The sequence below is a fragment of the Pseudopipra pipra genome, chromosome 3 (genome assembly GCF_036250125.1).
Source record: "Pseudopipra pipra isolate bDixPip1 chromosome 3, bDixPip1.hap1, whole genome shotgun sequence".
NCBI classification, from domain to species: domain Eukaryota; kingdom Metazoa; phylum Chordata; class Aves; order Passeriformes; family Pipridae; genus Pseudopipra; species Pseudopipra pipra.
Genome location: NC_087551.1, coordinates 87,324,411 through 87,343,747, shown reverse-complemented (window position 1 = coordinate 87,343,747; position 19,337 = coordinate 87,324,411). Strand labels below are relative to the sequence as shown.

Genomic DNA, 19,337 nt, shown 5'->3' with positions numbered 1-19,337 from the left:
CCTAAACACTGGCATCAAATACCTTGTATTACCATAGGTCGCATTCAGTAAATACCAAAAGCATGGTTTTAGAAGGCCTGCTGACCGCAACCCAGATGTCTCAAGCCACCCAGGCACAGCTGAAAGTATTAATCACAGACAAAAACATGAAGACCAAAGTCTATCAGGAGTGAACACTCAAAGGAAGAAACAAGTGGGTTGTGACATTCAAGTATTATGCTCAACACGCAATAGAAGAGAAGGAAAACTCAGTGAGGGATCCACTGTTTAACAGTGTCTGTTTAACAGATCTAAGTTTGATTAACTGGCATAGCAATTAAGACTATCTTCTCTCCCTGTTTCTTGAGTCTGGTACTATATGCATTTTCACTTCCTTCATTGTGGATAATATTCAATAATATCTGTTCATATTTCAAAAAATTGTTAAGAAAGCATCTCTACATCCCATGTACACTAACATAACTAATGGAACATGGCATTGACCTAAAGGTATTTAGTGATTTTGAATGGAAAATACCTTTTTTTCCACTTTTCACATATTTATGCAGTAGCTAATAACACATGAATGTAAGGAGACCTGGTATTTTCTCTCAAATAGAAAGAAACATATAAATTTATATCAGTACCTAAATAATGAATCATGTCAAAATACTAAATAAATTCCAGTTTTTAAAAGGGATAAAAGATGTGATTTAAAATGTCTCTCCCTTGAACTACTAAAGGTATTGCTATAATTCATCATCTGAAATCAAATACATAATTTGTAAGCTTCTTGAATTCATACAACCCAAACAGTTTTTCTGATTGTCTCCCAAATGATCATTAGCCTATTTTGAATAGCCACAACGTTTTTGTTAAAGACTTGCCACATTTGACTCCAGAGATGATAATCTTCCAGGGGAGAAAGTGAAGCTATTGCTATGTGTTGTGTTCTTTGTTCTTGCACATTAAAAGTTACCAGTGCAGGCAGAGCCACTTACATTCTGCATTTAGATGCAGTGGTGTAAATCTGGCACCACCATTAAAATCCACGCAGTTGCTATGAATCGACATTAGTGTAAGCAGAATTGGACACAGTGCATATTGCTTTTCATTAAAACTCTAAAGCATTTTGAAAAGTAAGAAGCACTGAAAGAAATGTATAGCATATTAACAGTTATTGACGTGCACACTTTCACACATAGCAAGTCTGAGTATAAACTCCAAAGGACTATGGAAAGTGACAACCGGATCATGTGAGAGACATAGCACAAGTCAGTTCAAATGCTGGGGAATGAAAACATGCTCTGTACTCCCACACCTGCTCTAACACACACCTGGCCCAGCTCAGGTTCTCTCAGTGGCTGTGTACATCTAAACTGGAGCTGTAAACCTGGTAGTCATGTACCAATTTAAAGCATGTGATGATTGACTTTTGATCTCAGAGGTGTGCAAATTGACAGCTACTGATTTGGGTTGTTTTCATGTTTATTCAAATGTTATGAATATTCAAGCATATCAAATTTACAGAGGATAGAGGAACACTTCATACGTTGTTTTACCCCTCCTGTGCTCTTCCCATCTTAAAGCAGTGGACCTGGGATACAGATCACTAAAGCATGTCCAGCTAATGGCTGGAAGTCTGCTCTGCATACACAGCTCTCACCTCCCTCTCAAGTTCATACAAGTGTGTGAATGAACAGATCCAGGGATGCTGCACTTTGAGCTGTGCAAATACACATACCCAAATTTTCCTATTCATGTCACTTTACATTTATCATGCACAATTGTTTCTTGTAATTGCTTAGGGATGAACATTAATCAAACTTGCAGGCCAGAGTAACTGTTTCAATGGAGTGCTAATAATCCTTTTTTTACTCTGCCCCTTCACTTTTGTTTCTTCCATTTTGCTGTTTCTTTTCTTTTGTGGCATTCCACCATCCTTCTCATCATGAAGGTCGTTCCACCCTCTCTATCTGTATTTTTTGGGGGTTTGTAATCCCTTTTTTACAGCTGCTTGCCAGAGCTGCTAGCTAGGGTGGCTCCATCACTCATCTGCAGATCCCTTGTCAATTGGAACGGACTCCAACAGTCGCTCCAGCTCTATGCGTCATGTTGCTTAGCAACATGCTTATTGGAAGACTTTTTAGTAGTAGTAGTAGCAGTATTATTTGAAAAGGTAAAGTTTTTGTTACATTGTGACCATTTTAAACACACTTTCATGACATAATTTCCTTCAGTTCAAAATAAAGGAAAATGTTGCTCAGGGGAGTGAAGGAGTAAAGCAAATGAATCCTGCTGTGGTACAGAGATAATGTGACATTTGTTTGCATGGGTATCACTATACAGGAAAAAAAACTGACAGGTATAACAACATTGCCTTATGTTTTGTGATTTGGAAAGCCCTGCATACAGAACCTCATCCTGATACTAAGTCTTTACATTCGCTGCCAAGTGACTGAAGGGAGAAGAATTAAAATTAGTCTTAGAAGCTAAGGAAACAGTGGGAATATTAATGTTCTAATTAAAAGAAAGGAATCTTGTATGCCCAGTGAAGTCTCTCTGTAGACCAAGTCCTTGAAAGTAGAATCAAAGAAAGTTGCAACAGATGGATACTAAATAGATTTCTTTATTATTATTATTGATTATTTTTCTAATGTTATTAGATCAAAGCAGTTAACTGCATTTTAAAGAAGGTAATTTTACTATAAGCAGTTATTTGTATTGGGGAAGGTTAGCAAGACAAAGGCTTGTGAGTCAGGAGCCTGGTTTTTAATCCTGGTCCTTCAGAGTCTTTCTGTGTAACCTTAGGTAAGTAATTTATCCTCTGTGCTTGATTCTCCTGATCTAAATTTTAGGTGTTTCCTTCCTAGCTCATTGGATTCACCATAGCAGAGCCAATTAGCATTTCAAAAAATATGGAGATCTTTCAGTGGATGGTGCTACATAAGTATAAATTAATATTTTAAAGGAATAGAAGTTCATACAGAAATATTCTTTGACTCATACAAGGCACTTTTACTCTCCACTTGAGACATTAGTTTTGGTACTATTTCAGACCTCCCCAGGTGTATGACTGAAATATTCAAAGTATGTACATGGATTTTATGTTTATGAGAGATGTCAGTTTGAAAGGTACAAAGATGGAAATAATCTAACCACAGAAGAGATCCAAAGTTACTGTTAAAAAGGCACAAAGTCAGTGATTATGCCTAACAGAAAATGCCTCTCCTAATCTTGACACAGTAGGTTTTTTCCCAATGTTTGTATAGTTATCTCTCCTAATCCAGACATTTCAACACTTTCCCCATTCAAAAGTAAAGTCTTATGCATCTCTAAGGGACTGTTTCTCTGTTTAGATTTAGGCATGTAAGAAGGAGAAAGGATGACGAAGATTACAGTCTGTCAAATAGGATTTATTTCTTCTATGAGTAAAATACACTTCAACAAATACTAAAGGAAGTCCCTTGTTCTAAAAAAGTTAGGGCACCAGGAAAAAAGAGCAATAACAAGTGATGCAGAAAATTTGTTTATATTCTGGGCTTCACTCCTCCCAAAATTAGTTTGCTGAGGCTTAACAAAATGAAATTTAACAATCAGCAGGAAAGTAAGCCAAAAAAAGAGGTTCAATATTTACTAAATCAATGTATTCAATTCAGCAGGGTCTTATGACTTTCACTGCGTGCACTACGGAAAAGGAAATAGGACAAACAATTTTCATCCCTTTGGGCTTAAGAACATTGTCAGAAATCTACCAAGTTTCAACCACAGAAGTCCCAAAGGACTAGAAAAGGGAATCTTTAAAAAGGGGAGAGTGGGGGGTGTGGGCAGAGGGGGTAGAGTAAGGATCCAGACAATTACAGAGCACAGTTGACTTCAATTCCCAGAAAGATTCTGGAACAAACTCTTAAACAATCAATTCAAAAGCAGCAGAAGACAGTAAGATGATAAAAGGCAGCCCACTTGAGTGTGTTAAGAACTGATGATGTCAAACCAATCTAATGTCCTTGTCTGCCAATATAATTGGCATAATGGATTAATGGATTAAAAGGAAAGCAGTAGATACAATGCATCTTGCTTTAGCAAGGAATCGGAAACGGTCTTGAGACACATTCTTCTAAAAAGGCTGAAGAAATATGACCTAGATCAATTGTTCCTACACCGTAAATACAAATAGCAGTGCTACATGAACCACTTCAGTGATATGCAGCAGCTGCTCCTGTGCCAAAAGCAGTAGTTGTGAGATGTGGCACTTCAGACTTAGCTGCGAGAGCAGAGTGAGATAGAAGATGTGGCTGCAGAGGTCAGAGGGGTTTAAGTGAGTGAAAGAAAGGGAAATGGGAAGTATGATGAAAGGAAATGGGCAGTGAAAAATATGAGTAGGATCCCAATTTAAGTACTTAAAGCTCACTTAGATGAGCAGGACAGGTAGGAAACACCAGGCTGGAGGGGCAGAGATGGTAGGTTAGAAATCTGGACTAGTACATTAGAGTGTACCTGAATGCATTTTTTTTGGGCAACAGATTCATCTCAGCAGACTGTGCATCTATTGTAATATTGACCTGCACCTACATTTTCAAGAGGTTTAGGATTTGGCAGCTGTTCTATACTGGAGCTAGTGCACTATTGCTCTGTCACTGCTTGCAGTCCAGAAAATCTGGACAGGTGTATAAAAACCTAAAGTTCAAATGCAAAAAATAGCCTGACTATAAAGATAAACTCTTTAATAGACACAGAAAACGAAATGCCACCTAGGAAATTTGTAGAAATGCTTTCTTTCAAGGCTTCTAATGTCTCTGATATTCATCTGTGAATGATTCTTCATGCGGCTTCAGAAGAGAGGATTATGCTGGATAATCCTGTGAGGTCTTCTCCAGTCCTGCATTTTCTTGGGGCGGCCTTTTATTGGCAATTAAAGAAGTAGCACTGCACTCTCTGGACAAGGTCCAGTGAAACAAAGCACAATCCTGCCACCAAAGCTCACACTTGCAGGAGACAAGCAAGCTGAAAGGGCTGACCTCTGTTCCTCAGAGCCTCACCTGAAAAATATGTTAGCAGGAAGTCTGCCTATTATCTGCTCTCCTTTATTATTCTCAAAAATTTTAAGAGCAAAACAAAAGAAGCTATATATGAGGAGCTGAGAATTTAGTGCTAAGTTGGTGAGTGCTTTAAGAGCCAAATGAAAATATAACAATTTCAGGAACTTCAATATTCAAGACAAACCTACAAGTCCTAAGAAAAAGAAACAGGGTTCAGGAGACATTGTGGGCTATGAATTTGACACTGAGATAGGAAAAGGGTCCCCTGTGTGAGCCCCCTGAGCCTTCTCTGAACATAGAAATTAAATGGTTCCCAGACAAAATGGTATAGGATTTCAGCTCTGAAGGACTGATGGCTGAAAGTGAGGTTAAGGGTGATTAGGAGTGACAGAGAAAAGTTCCTTTAGTAACTTGGGATTTATATTTTTACACTTTTTAGAAGGTTTTTTTTGAGACATCCCAGTTTTACAGTGAACACTCTGTGAATTCTTTCTTCAAATATTTCATATATTTGGCATGATATCTTTAATTAGTCAGTCCCTATAGACTGACCAGTACAACCACTTGAAACTGGCACAGCATAGCTTATTTTTTAAAAAAAAATAGGCTACTAATGCCCATGTACGTTCCTTAAAAGAAGATTAATCCTTCAGAATAGCAATAGCCTATATAATTAGGAGCAATGAAATCCAATTAGGAGGGAAAAAAATCAAGGAATCAGCAAATATCGTTCTCACTGACATCTATTTGGCTGGGGAATGGCATCTCCAGGCAAATGGTGTGCACTCCATCTTTTGTTCAGTTTGCATTTTAATGCCCAGAACTTCGATGACTATTCAGTATAAAGCAACCCTGCACATAGTGTGAGTTATAGCCTTACTTCATCTAACTTCTGTTTGTATATCATATTTCTTGAATTAAAAAAAAGTGAGATTTTCACATAAAGCATACAAGCCATTATTTATTTTCTCAATATAGATTAGACTACAGTCAGAAAGAAATAGTTATAGATATCTACAGCAATTTAGGGCCTTTTTGTGTTGATTTATTGATGTCTACTCAAGATTTCAGCTGCACTAAAAGATGCAAATTTTCACCCGAGGTTGCAGTCATTGCTTTCAAATCACCAGGTATGTTCCATCAATATTTATGGATATTGCCTCCATAAGAATAAAAAACCACAATGTAGGTAATGAATCCAAAGCTGCACTAGAGTATACCTTCCTCTTGGCATACACTGAAATAATCATTCGTTTCTATAAATTAAAGCTGTGTCAGTTAACCAGTTTCTTAAGTGACTGCCTCCAGCTGCTGGCAATTCTTTAGAAAAGGGTGGCTTCAGTCACTCACAAGGGGCAATCTGTGCTCAGTGTCTCACCACTTTATTCTCACCCATAGCCAATGAGGCAAATGATTTTCCTGCTGGGTTAATGACCTCTGACTGTACTATTCCTATAGTTTCACTATCCTGGCCTCACAACATGGATTGGTCTGACGCAGATGCTGTCAAGTTAAGGAATCCAGGTTAGAGTCAGCAGTTGTTTTGAAAAAATAAAAAGGATATTTAAAGTGGAATAATAGGAACAAACAAACCACTTATAAACTGTTGTTGAAGAACAGAGGGTAATTTTTAAATTATTTTAATAGACAAGATAGTCTTCAGGGGTCAATTCCTTCTGTGCTAACAGAAGCAGGCTGGAGTACAGCATTATAGAACACAGTCTATTGTCTCTGCAGGTTGGTGGTGGCTTCCCTCTCCTTGACCCTGCTTTGCTTCTGTTCAGACCTATATATTCTGTTCCCCTTTGTAGGGACAAAGGGAAGACAAAGCAAAGAAAGGCAAGGGAGGGCAAGGGAAGGGATCTCTATCAACAATCACTTAGTCTGATAAAATTAAATACTGAACTTCAGATTTTATAGCTATTTCACATTTCCCATAGCCTCATCTGAGCAAAGGAAAGCCATTTTGGTTCAAAGCTCATGGAAGAAAACAAAGTCATCTGAAAGTCATTGATCAGCAGTCAAATCCCTTCTTAAGTCTGAAAATGAGGATTTATTTCCAATAAGAATGCCCTTAATTTTATGAAGAGATCATTGTGCAGAATCTGGAGCAAATGCAACATGATTCTGCAAGAAAGACCTTGAAATCTAAAGGTACATGTGTAAGTCAACAGGCTTCAGTTAGAAATCTGTTATAATTAAGAGCTGGTTGAGGAAGACAGCTCATGTTTATAGGCTGAGGCTTATCTTGAAACACCTTGGAAAATACACCATATGCATCAAATGGCAGTAGAAATAATGGTATGTTTACTTACAAAAAAGTCCCTGGTTCTCAGGGACTTATTGGGCACTTCAGAAAAACAGAAGAGAACATTTCTATATAACCACAGTAAATTATCATCTTTATTGTTCCACCAGCATTTTTTCCCCACTACCTGGTCTTAATCCAGAGTGTGTATTAATTAATCACCATTATATAAATCTTAAATCACATTGCAGAGTACTTAGGATTCAGCCCATTGGTTAGTAATTAACCTACCTTGCCTTTAGCCATAAACTTTCACATCACAGCCCTGCTTTTGATATATGAATCAACAAGTCTGAAAGTCTTAAACTCTGTTCAGATTAATAGCTGACCAAATATAAGAGATTTTTCCATTTAAAGACACCTCCTACTCTTTGAAACTTACTACTTTCTCAAAGCTAGGTTAACATGACACATAACTGTGACTTAAGGCACCATGGAATTTAGGATTTCACACACAGACGACAGTGATAAAATTCCTATTGATTTGCCATCTCTTGCAAGTTGGTATATTCTGCATATTCCTGCCAGGAAAGCTCTGCAGGTTTCTGCTGATCTGTAAGGGTAGCTCAAGGCAACCATCTGCATCTCCTTTTTGCTTCTAAAGCTACGACCTGTCAGTTTAAGAAAGAATAGGGTTCTGAGCCTGTGTATCCTTTCAGGTTGTTTACCTGACGTGTCTCAGCCACCCCTCTGGACTCTGAGCACGTTTGGGAACATCTCTGGGCCTGCAGGGGAGAGGTACTAGAGAACTATGCTAAGTAAGGTTCAGATTGGATCATTTTGATTCTACCTTGATATATATCTAGTAACTGCATTTGCACTGTTCCTCCTCCAACTACGGCAGAGCTGGCTGGATGCTTCTACCAGGCTATGGCTTCTTATTTCCTTTCCAGAATCCTCTCACTTATGGTAACACAAGAAGTCTTCCTTACTTCCTTCCTTTTCAACGTGATGCTGACCTTCCCCAAAGAGAGGCTGAGCCATTTTTCTTTCATTTATACTCACTCTGTGGACTGGACAGCGTGCAAGCAGCACTTGACTGATTTTTGTAAGGCAGTGATGACAGGAGAAGACAGAGCTGCATATGGAACTAGTAGCAACTGATGTCAGGAAGAATCAGACCCATTTATGCAGTAGAGGGGCCAGAACTGAAATGGAAACAATATTTTCTCTAGGCCACCTCTTTTTGTTTCCTCCCTTTGCTGCAAAATAGGATTCTAGTTCTGGGAAGCGTTGATTAAACAAAAGAGGGGCAGGACGTAAAGATCCATGGAAAACAGAAGGAGAGAAGGAGGGGGAGAGGGGATTTAGGAAAAGAAATGGAGCTTTAGCTCAAGCCATTTGATAGATGTCACAGTAGCAAGCCTCAAACAAGGCAAAATCAAAGTCTAATAACAAGTCTTCTAATTATATTTCTGAAACCAGAAATTTTGGGAACCTAACGATCTGGATGAAATACTCCTCTCTTTCTTTCTTAGTCAAATCTCAGAAAGAGATCTGTGGCCCACTTAAATTACTAGTATTTGAATTACATTTAATTCCCAGTTGACTACAAGCAGTTGATTTGGTTTCATCGCAATAAAATTACTAAGATTACTTGGGGGGAAAAAAAGAAAAGATGTATGGAAAGATTTCTTGGCTCCTGCATAGACATTAGGGGGAAATTAAGGGTGTAACAGCATATAAGCACTTACTTACTTATAAAATCTCTCCTGAAGTGAAATATTTTAAGAACAAAATATCTTCTTGCAGAAGCTATGCATTTCAACAAAATTAGAATTACCTTAAAACAAGATCATGTCTAAGATTGTTTGACTATGTCACTTTAAAAGAAAAAAGTGTAATGCTATGAAATAGGAGCTCATGAGATCATTGCTTATATCAGCTTTTTTGCACTCTTTATTGATACTTTTCACCTCCCACGGCCTCATTATCAGACTGGCAAGGTTCTTACTTATTTTTCTCATTCCTTGTGGAATACATAGATTTCAGATCATTTTAATCCTGTACTTAACTTACTTTCCATGATGGAATTAATCATTCTTTTCACATATTTCAAAAGCTGGGAAAATGTACCACCTCAGATTTACCCATTTAAAGTAATTACCTTCAGTATGATTAATTAAAGAGTACATTACTGACATGTGGAGGTGGTTTTATTTATTTGATATTCTTTGTCTGACCAGCAGTAGCATAATAGCAAGAATATTAAAAAGGAAGAGGGAACTGGCATCACCCTACTTTTATAGGACAAGTATTCTTGTGGAAAAAGAGGAAACTTTCACTGGAGGCAAAGCATGTTTTTGGCAAGGCCTTGAGCTGTGACTCAGGGTAGCAAAAGTCATTTTCCTGTTCTACCACAGATTTCCTCTGTTATCCTGTACAAGACTGCTTAAGCTGTGTGCCTGAGCAAAAGTTAAAAATATCTTCCTTCTTTTGACTGCTGTCATGACTATTTATCACATGCTCTTCAAGGGAAAAAATATTTCATCTCTTTGCACATGTCTCTACAGGGTCTCTACTAAGCTGCCAGGCAGGCAGACAGAACCTACAGTTCTCCCCCTGCTTATCACAAGAGGAACACAATGTCCAGAATTCACTGCTCAACTAAGTCACACTCAGTGAGCACTAGCCACTCTTCCAGGCTTTTGGAACAGACATGTTGGATGCCCACAGTGTACTCACTGCAGAGAGTTATGGTAGATTCTGGAGCTGAGTTCATACAGATTTCTGCCATTTGGAATACTTAACCAACAAAATGATGAGCCTCATATAGAAGTTATTTTTCTTTATATTGTCACAATTAAGCCTAGTATATTTTTCCAAAATACCACAGGGAAAAATAACAATGATTAATTATTAGGAAACCCTGTATTTTACTATATCTAATTACATATAGATAAAGATTACTCAGAGATATATGTTTCTCAAATGCAGGCTTATTGTTATTAATTTCAGAAGTTGAAATTAATGCTTACTTGCTCTAATAGTTAAGCTTAAATTTAGAATTTTCCTGTTTAAGTTATAGTTAAATTAAAGAACACACACACACACACACACACATAAACTTTAAAAATTAGTCAGAAATAGTACTTTGGCTTTGTCTTCTTATGGTGCCCACTAAGAGAGGTGTCTTTACAGATCATATGGAATTTCACAGGACACGGGATATTCTAAACCTGGAACTGAAAAATAAGCTTGGGAAAAGTTGTTCTAGCTGAAAAGCCTTTCTTGTTTTTGAAGAGGTCAACCTCTGCTGACTCTATCAACGTCAGAATATGATCCAGAAAGGCAAAGTGTGATTAGACTTCAGACTAAAACACTTACCTTTAGATGTGTACATGAGAGCGTCTAGAAGTATACAAGCTTCTAAGTTCCTACTATGATCGAGGAAGATCTTCCCAGTACAGTCAGTTGTGGCTCAGGATTAGTTCAAGTCACTTAGACATCTGAATTTGGTTAGCTAAACTGCATTTTAAACCTTGCTAGGTGTGCTAATTAGGTTTCCAATAATCTGGGCTGAATCCTGCCTTTTTTATCTCCAGACTACTCCCACACAGTGTGTATTCTGTTAGTGAAAACTGATGTCTTGTAATCATCTGGAAACCACTAAACACTTTCGGTAGCCTTGTAATAAGCAGCCCTGCAAGGTTCTACTTCTTGTGTGGGCTGCACCTGTCATCGTTTCTGTTTTGAACAAGTTATACTTGTAGTTCCACTGCCAGGGCTAATGAAGCCTTGAAATGGTTGATTCACAGCTCATGGGGGAAGGTCTACACACAGAAAACACTTACAATACTGCCCAGAAAATCCTGCCCAGAATGCTGCAAAATGATTATCTAAGAGAAAATAAGGATTCAGTATCACAGCCAGACACAACATCAAATCAAAAGCCTTGATCAGAAGGTGTCAGAAATGTCATCCTAGCCTCCCCTCCCTGACTGATGCTTTCTCCAACTCATTAGCATCAGCACAGTATGGTCCCTGCCTGGCATTTTGTCAAATGTACCTTGATCATCCCTGGACGATGGCCTGAGTCTCTTCAGTTGACGTGGTGATAGAAAGCTGTGTGTCAGCTGAACAGCAAAATCATTGCAATCCTTTCCACATTGTGGGGCCCAGTAGAGAAAGGGGATGTTCAGCACACAGTTTAATAGAAGTGGGCAAAATAAAAATGAAACTGCTGGTGACATTGATAAACTCTGCTGTGAGTAAAGTATCGCTAACCATGTAAAATGGTTAATACTGTCAATAATGGTCCATACAATTTGCAACTTCCATATGAAACATCTTCAGCCAATCTACAAATAAGACAACATAGAGTTGACATTATTAAAGGCTATGTAGAAAACTGAGAGCTACTTTTCATTCTGGGATGAGTTTTGCCACTGCTTTTAATACGGAAAGATCCTGAAGGCCCAGTAATCAGGTGAACAGGAGAGAGTGTATCAAACATAAAGTTTAAGGACTGAAGAGCCTAGAAGACTACAAGACTAATTATTTTTTACAACTTGATGTTTTCTTTGGCATGCTTACAGAATTACTGTGGTCTCCTACTGAATGTTCAAAGCTTGAGAAGTCCCCATCTGTGGCTGATAGCTGGGGTCCAAACTGTTCGCATTTTCAGGAGTGTGCCAAAGCATTGAGTCACTCATTTATTATCTACAGGATACTGTTTTCAGAAGTGTTTAGGGAGCTCAGTCTCACAAAATCATTGCTGAGGCAAATCCTTTATACTGGTGAAATCTTTAAAAGGAGAGTTTAGATATTCTTTGTGGTTATTTATCTTTGTAGGAGGAGATGGAGCTAAATGTAAGTCAGGTTCACAAAAGTTATGTTTCCATTCTTTGTAATTAATTTATTTAATCTTGCCAAGCAACTAATCAGGACCTTTTCTCATTTTATTCACTTATCCTCAACAAATATTCTTTTAGGACTATCATGGAATATTATTAATTGTAATTTATGCTATTATATGTTTATGATAGTGCCAACAGATGAAAAGTATAAGACAATGTGGAAATAAATATAAAATGCAATACCAAAGGGTTGCAAACTGAAAAGATCACTAATTTGCTGTTTATTCTTCAGTATGTTACTCAATCTCTTATAGTATTTTTGCGTCTGTTTATTATAATTCTCCTTAGAGTCGATCTTCTTTAAAACTGGCACTTAGTAACAGATCTCTGACCTAAAGTGTACCTGTCCAAGGTCCAATATCCAATACAGAGATGTATAATCCAAGGAAACACATAAACATATGTTTTTAGTATTAAAATTCACCCATTTAGCCAGTATCCATACATCAAAAATAATTTGAATAAAAGTTACATGAATATGACAGGATAAAACTAGAAGCATCTTTGAGGAATATTTCTTCATTTTAGAAGAGATCAGAATCTATTTCCTTCTAATCCAGGTCAGGCTAACACTACTCAATGCATAGACATTTCACTTGCTTTCATCTGTGAAAGGTGATGCAAAGATCCCTGCACCAAGAAAGAATAAGGCTGTCAGCCTATACAGTACCATTCAAATATAATATGGACATCCAACCAAGGTCTGAAGGCAGAATATGCCATCTGACACTTTATCCAAATGTAAAGGTTGTCTCATCTTGGATGTGCATAGAGATATAGGGTTTCTAGATCCCAGCTGATTTTTTCAGGGCCAATCTGATTTACCTCAACTGCACATCAGAACATTACTGTATACACATAACCTTGAACAGTGCGGTGAGAATACCTGATTTTAAGAATATTTATGTCTCATTACCATATTATGTACAAACTTCAATCTTAATTAAGCTAATACTTTTGTACTTTTCTGTAACTGAAGAACTAAGACACTGAGTGGATCTGTGATGTAGGTACAGAAGGTCTGAAGTTAGTAATTTCAGCTACAGGCCTATCATATGATACTTCTCCTCCCCTTTAAAAGAAAAATTCAAATTTACATGTAGCATTGGCAGCCTGGCAAATGCTATCAAGTACGATTTAATTTACTTATGACTCTTTTCCAATCATTAGAGTCAAAGAAAGTGTTTCATCACTGTAACATGGTCCTCAGACATTGAAGTACTTGCAAATCTGCTTATTATTTTACATGAGAATAACACTATTGTAGCCAAGAAAGTTATCAGAAATACACCAATATGCACATCTGCAGGATTTGTCACAAACCCTACAAGCAATCTTACTCTTCTCCAAAATAATCTATTAGCAATCACAATTGGTGCCCATAGCTTAATATCACAGCCCTGCCTTCCTCCCTTGCCACAGACACTGTGCCACGTGTCCTTGTTTGTCATGGTATCTGCCTAAAATTTCATGATTACAGCCTCCCAATTGCATCAAGATACATCTAGCCCATATGATCCACGAGAACACATGCAAGAGAAAAAAATAAAAAACAACAAACCAACAGTCAAAACATTCAGGACTAGAACAGTAAAGCCCAGACAATGTGGTAAGTGTGAAAACAATGGGCATGTACTGTCACAGCATGAAGTGAACAGCATGTGGAACATGCAAAGATTTGGATAAAATTAACACCTATCCCTTAGTGTAGGACTTGGAACTCAAAGGCTGTTTCCATATGTTTCAGGCAAAAGAATAATTTGATTTAGCATCTTGACATTGCCATATTTCTTTCACATCTCTACCCCATCAGCCAAAGTTGAGTGAAAATAACTGACGAAACCACACAAATTAAGCATTAGACTGAACAACATCATAATTTTTGTGCTGTCTGCCATTGCGCAAAGAAAAAAATCAAAAGCCAAAAAAAGACTGATCAATGTCACCTTAGTTACTTCTGTTACCTTAGTTTCCTATAAAAAGTAATAAAGAATATCCCTCTGCAGATTCTTCTCTGCTTCTAGGTAGAGCATATTTCTGTGCATGATTCAAAATTGCATGGCAGGAATTTTGCACTAAAATGCCGTGGTCTTGACTCGTTAGTCAAATAGTGACACAGTGTAAATCTTCAGGGTGAGATGCCTTCTTGAGCAAAGAGTGGGAACAGGGAGATGAGGAAACAGGAAAGTCTACCATCCAGCAGTGAGGGATAAAGACTCCCAACCAGTAGGACTATTCATTCCATACCACAGAGGAGTTGTTACCCTGCATATTAGGTAATCAGACACTTTCATTTGCTCATAATCCATCAAGATTTTCAGCTAGTGTGTGAACATAGCACAGCTGGATTCAGAGACAAGGCAATTTACCCAGTTAAGGATCTAGATTAAATTCAGCTAAAGGGGGTTTTAAACATGTTCTCTGATGATATAACTAGATAGTGCATGACTAGAATAGTCAAATCCTTTGCTCAAAATTGAAACTGTTCTTCTGTAAAGCGGAGTGAGAACACTGCCTTTGTTTCAGGAAAAATGCAGACCTGGATGCAGAAGATCCCATAAAAGGGCTTGTATTTTCTAACATTCTAATTCTAACTTGTTTCTTACAAGTTTCTGGGTTTAGAGGTCACAGCTAATTGCCAGCCTCAAGTGTATCTAAGGGAGAAATACTTTAATTATAATTAGCATAAATAATTACAGGTACATAAAAAGGCAAACCCCAACAATATCTCATAAGAAAGCATTCTTTGTGCCATGTGTTCCTGTGCACCAAATTGATTTTCTATTCACACAACCTCTTTAATTTCTCCAATTACGAACCTCAGCCTAATTTTGAGGAAACATACACAGCAGGTGAAGATGTGAAAAGGGCAGTTGCTTCTGACAAATGTTGTGAATCTCCCTTTTATTTTTAATACTGAACCATAATCTGCACAGATGATAAGGTAATTAAAGCATAATGAATGTAGGGTAAATTATAATGACTGGTACGGCTTAGGAAAAAGATGCTTCAGAGCAGCATATTAATGCCTGAGAACAGGAGACAGTCATTATGTCTTACCAGGCCACTGACAGATGGCTACAAACTATAAACAGGTAAGGAATTTTCAAACCACATTGGGCATAGTGATCTTCATAAAAGAAAGACTCTTTATCATAATTTAAAAAAGGACAGACTCGTCCTTAAACTGCAAGATACAATTGTCTGGGCATGGGGAAACGTATTCATCTTGTCTCAAAACACTGAATCCCTTCCTAAATATGAACCTCTGTATACTCAAGAATATACTCGTTGCTTTGGTTTAATCCCTGCCATGATGGCCATTAACTTTCACATCACTCTTAAACAGTCATCCATTTCCTAAACTCTACAATGATGCAGAGCAAATAGCCTGTGACAAACCAACAGTGCACGAAACAAAACAAGGACAGCCCACATGTGTATGTTGGCACTGCTGTTGCTCTCTCAAGCTCTTGTGCAGACTGAGAGGTAACCATATCCAACTTCGAATCCATCCTCTGAGAGGAGGCTGCAGGATAAGCACAGAAGACTTCAGTTTAGCAAACTTAATGGTGGAATAAAGACTTGGGAAGTGGGCAAGGGAGTTAATGCATCTGTTCATTCTTACTCATTTAAAAACTATGGCTAAATGAAGAGCTCTAAAAATGGTTTCAGATATGCATAATTGAGCCTACTAAATGTTTTAGTGTTTTATTAGTAATTCTTAGAGTAAGATTTCACTGTAATGTAATAGTACAGTCTTCATTATATAATCTCTCCTAGTGAAATTTAGCTGACAATCCTATTTCGTTTTCTTCCTTTGGCACCTTGTTTAGATTTCCATTTTAAGTAGGACTTTAAGATACACTTTGGCAGAAAGCTTCCCTGCACAGAACATTCCATTTAAAAATTAATACCTTGCTGGCTCTGCTAATCAAAGCTGGAAGAGTTTACATTAGTGTTTTAAAATCAGAGTGCATAGTTCATTAAAATCCAGCTTCACTGAGCTTAAAAGAGAGGTGAATGCAAATGGGTGCAAGGGAGACTGAGCTGCTATTACTTTTATTCCTTTCCTACTCCCATAGAGTCTGACTCATTTACACTGCAACTTTTAAACGTGACCTTTTTAATTTGGCCACTACACATAAGAACAAAGTTATCTCTACTGTTATATATTTTATATGTTCCCATGCTAAAGAAAAATACAAGAAATTCAAGGACCATTCTTTTAATTTACTACCATTCTGCTACACTCTGAACAAGCAAATTCTTAAACCCTAGAGTAAGCAGTGATCCAATTAAAAAACCAGTATAAAACAAGGTTGTAATGCACACAGCCTAAGAGATGCAGATTTTATACTACAGAATGTTATGAAGATATGAAATTTGCCTACTTAGATTTCAACAGGTCATCCCTGAATTTGGCTTGTGAATCCAGAAGTATCACTCATAATTATAGATTTATGATACTACTTTCATCACTGTAGATTATCATGAAGTTTCTTCCATGTATTTCTAATTCACAATGTGAAACTCCAGTCTACATATGCTAAAGTAGAAATAATTATTCTTTGCAAGCATGCTGTTGGCATCAACAAAGGGCTCAGTTAAACTACCTAGAGACATCCTCTGAAAACAAAATCAGCACAAGTCATGACTATTTAGGACTCTAATTTACCTTTGTGAATGGAGTTATTTACTACACAGTCCTTGTCCATCCTGCAAGCATTCCACCCCTCTATTTCCTAAACAAGGATCTTGATTGGATTGAGTTACCTGTACATTGTTCAGCACCTCAGAGCAGCCTCCACATCCAATCTGTCATCATGCTGTAGCCTCCAGAATAGGAGGAGACTCCTTCAAGAGTGAGGAGACTCTTTCTCTGCTGTCTTCCAACTAGAATGAGATTAGACAGGGCTCACGCAACATCAGTTAAACCAGAGAGATTTGTCACTGACTAGGCAGAATAAACTTACTGCAAACACTGCAGGAATGAAGTACTGAATTTACTGCTCGGTGTCTAGATCTGGCTTCCTAGTTTACCTTGACATACCCTAGCAGAAAGAATTCATGATGTCCAGGAGCACTAGTGAGAGAAAAACTCCTTAAAGATACCTTTTTTTGCATAAGTTTCATTTTAATTTGTCTACTGAACATGTTAATTTAAGAATTTCATGATTAATTATGGAAATTGTCTTCACCAAGCTGGTGTCAACACATAAACTTGTTGCCTTGTCAATATTCCCTTTGCAATTTTTCATATGCAAATAACTCTTACAAAATCAAACACAAATATACTGGTTTTATTTGCCTTTAACTAAAGTTGCCAGCTTATTCAAGAAAACAAGGTGACTTCTGTTTCAGCGTACTTAGTATGCAACTCACACCAGGTGTGTTTCTTAGCTCTACATTTTTCCTGGCTGCATTTCTGTAAAGTTAAGAGTTGACTTTCTCATTTAAGCTCCCTGACTCAATTGGGCAAATTGTTATATAGACTCTTTGCCAGATGAATATTTTTTCTTTTGGTAGCCAACATGAACAGAAACTACTTTATTACTCCAAAGGCAAAACAAATTCTTACCTAAAACTTTCTAAACCTTACATAACTGAAGCTCGAGTGGGATCTATGCCATCCATCTGTGGCTAGTGGAGAGTTCTCTCTCCAGGGAAACCTGCACACTTTGAATGCTCCAGCAGCTTTGATAAAAGAAGCACCAAAGGTTTGTGCTGCCATCCAGAGCTCAACAGGCTGGAGAAATGGGATGACAGAGCTCACCTCATGAAGAACAAAGGGAAGTACAAGATCCTGCAGCTGGGGAGGCACAACCCCAGGTACCTGCTGAGAACCACCAGCAGGAAAGTAATCTTGCAGGAAAGGATCTAGAGGACATGGTGGACACCACATTGAACACAAGCCAGCAATGCAGCAAAGAAGGCTGATGGTATTCTGAGCTACAGAGTGCTACCAGCACGTTATTGGAGACGGTCCTTCCCCTCCACTCAGCATTGTTGAGGCCACACCCGAGGTACTGTGTCCAGTTGTGAGCTGCCCAGCACATGAGAGATGTGGACATAATGGAAAGTCTAGCAAAGTGTTGTAAAGATAATGAAGGGACTGTGAGCTCTTCCTCTTCTCTGAGGAAAAGCTGACAAGAGCTGTGCTTGTTCAGCCTGGAGAAGAGAAGCCTCAGGGGGGAATTTCATCAATGTATATAAATGCCCAAAGGGAGGGTGTACAGAAGATGGAGCCAGGCTCTGTTCAGTGATGTCCAGTGACATGACCAGAGGCAATAGGCACCAACTGGACCACAGGAGGTACTGTCTGAACATAAGGAAATAATTCTTCTGTGAGAGTGACCAAGCACTGGCACAGGTTCCCCAGTTGTGGCATCTCCACATAGTTGGAGATATGGAAAAGCCATCTGGATATAGTCCTGGGCAAGCAGCTCTAGGGCACCCTGCTTGAGCAGAGATGTCAGACCAGATGACCTCCAGAGGTCCCTTCCAACCTTAACCATCCTATGATTCTGTGAAAAAAGTCTCGGCAACAGCTTCCCTTGCTCTCAGAATTCAAACTTGATTTCTGTATACCGTCATGACAAACTGATGTAGAGGTAAGATTAACAGGGCTTTTCCAGAACATCAAGTTCTGACTCTAGCTATAAAGGTACGAAAGTATTACTAAGGGAAGCTATGAGATTACTCTATGTGGTGGATTAGCCTTGGCTAACAGCCAAACCTCCACACAGTTTCTCACCTTTCTCCTCCTCCTTCCAGTCAGCAGGATGGGGGGGGAGGGGAGGAGTCGGGAATAATAGGACATTAAAACAACACCCTTCCCCTAGCCTCCGCCTCATGTATCTGTCATGCTACCATCTTAAGGAGCTAGGATATACTGTCAGTGTGTAAGCCCAGAGGATCAGCACTGCGAATAGAACAGAACAGAATGCTTTGTGTTGGAAGGCACCTTAAAGACCATCTCATTCCAACCCCCTGCCATGGGCAGGGACACCTTTCACTAGACCAGGTTGCTCAAAGCTCCATCCAAACTGGCCTTGAACACTTCCAGCAATGGGGCATCCACAATTTCTCTGACCAACCTGTTTCAGTTCAAATTTGTGATTTCTGATGGTTATCACATATTTCAAATAA

General features: G+C 38.3%; 1 long non-coding RNA gene across 2 annotated transcripts in view; it reads right to left on the bottom strand.

Annotated features, from left to right (window-relative positions):
* The window catches only part of LOC135411966 (uncharacterized), a 66,919-nt gene extending 49,116 nt beyond the window's left edge, over positions 1-17,803 (bottom strand). For both annotated transcript variants that reach the window (XR_010429406.1, XR_010429405.1), the window contains exons 1-2: positions 16,962-17,803; positions 11,554-11,627 (exon numbers count right to left, since the gene is read on the bottom strand). This is a non-coding gene — a long non-coding RNA (uncharacterized LOC135411966). The remainder of the gene's footprint in view (positions 1-11,553; positions 11,628-16,961) is intronic.
* Between the last annotated feature and the right edge of the window lie 1,534 nt (positions 17,804-19,337).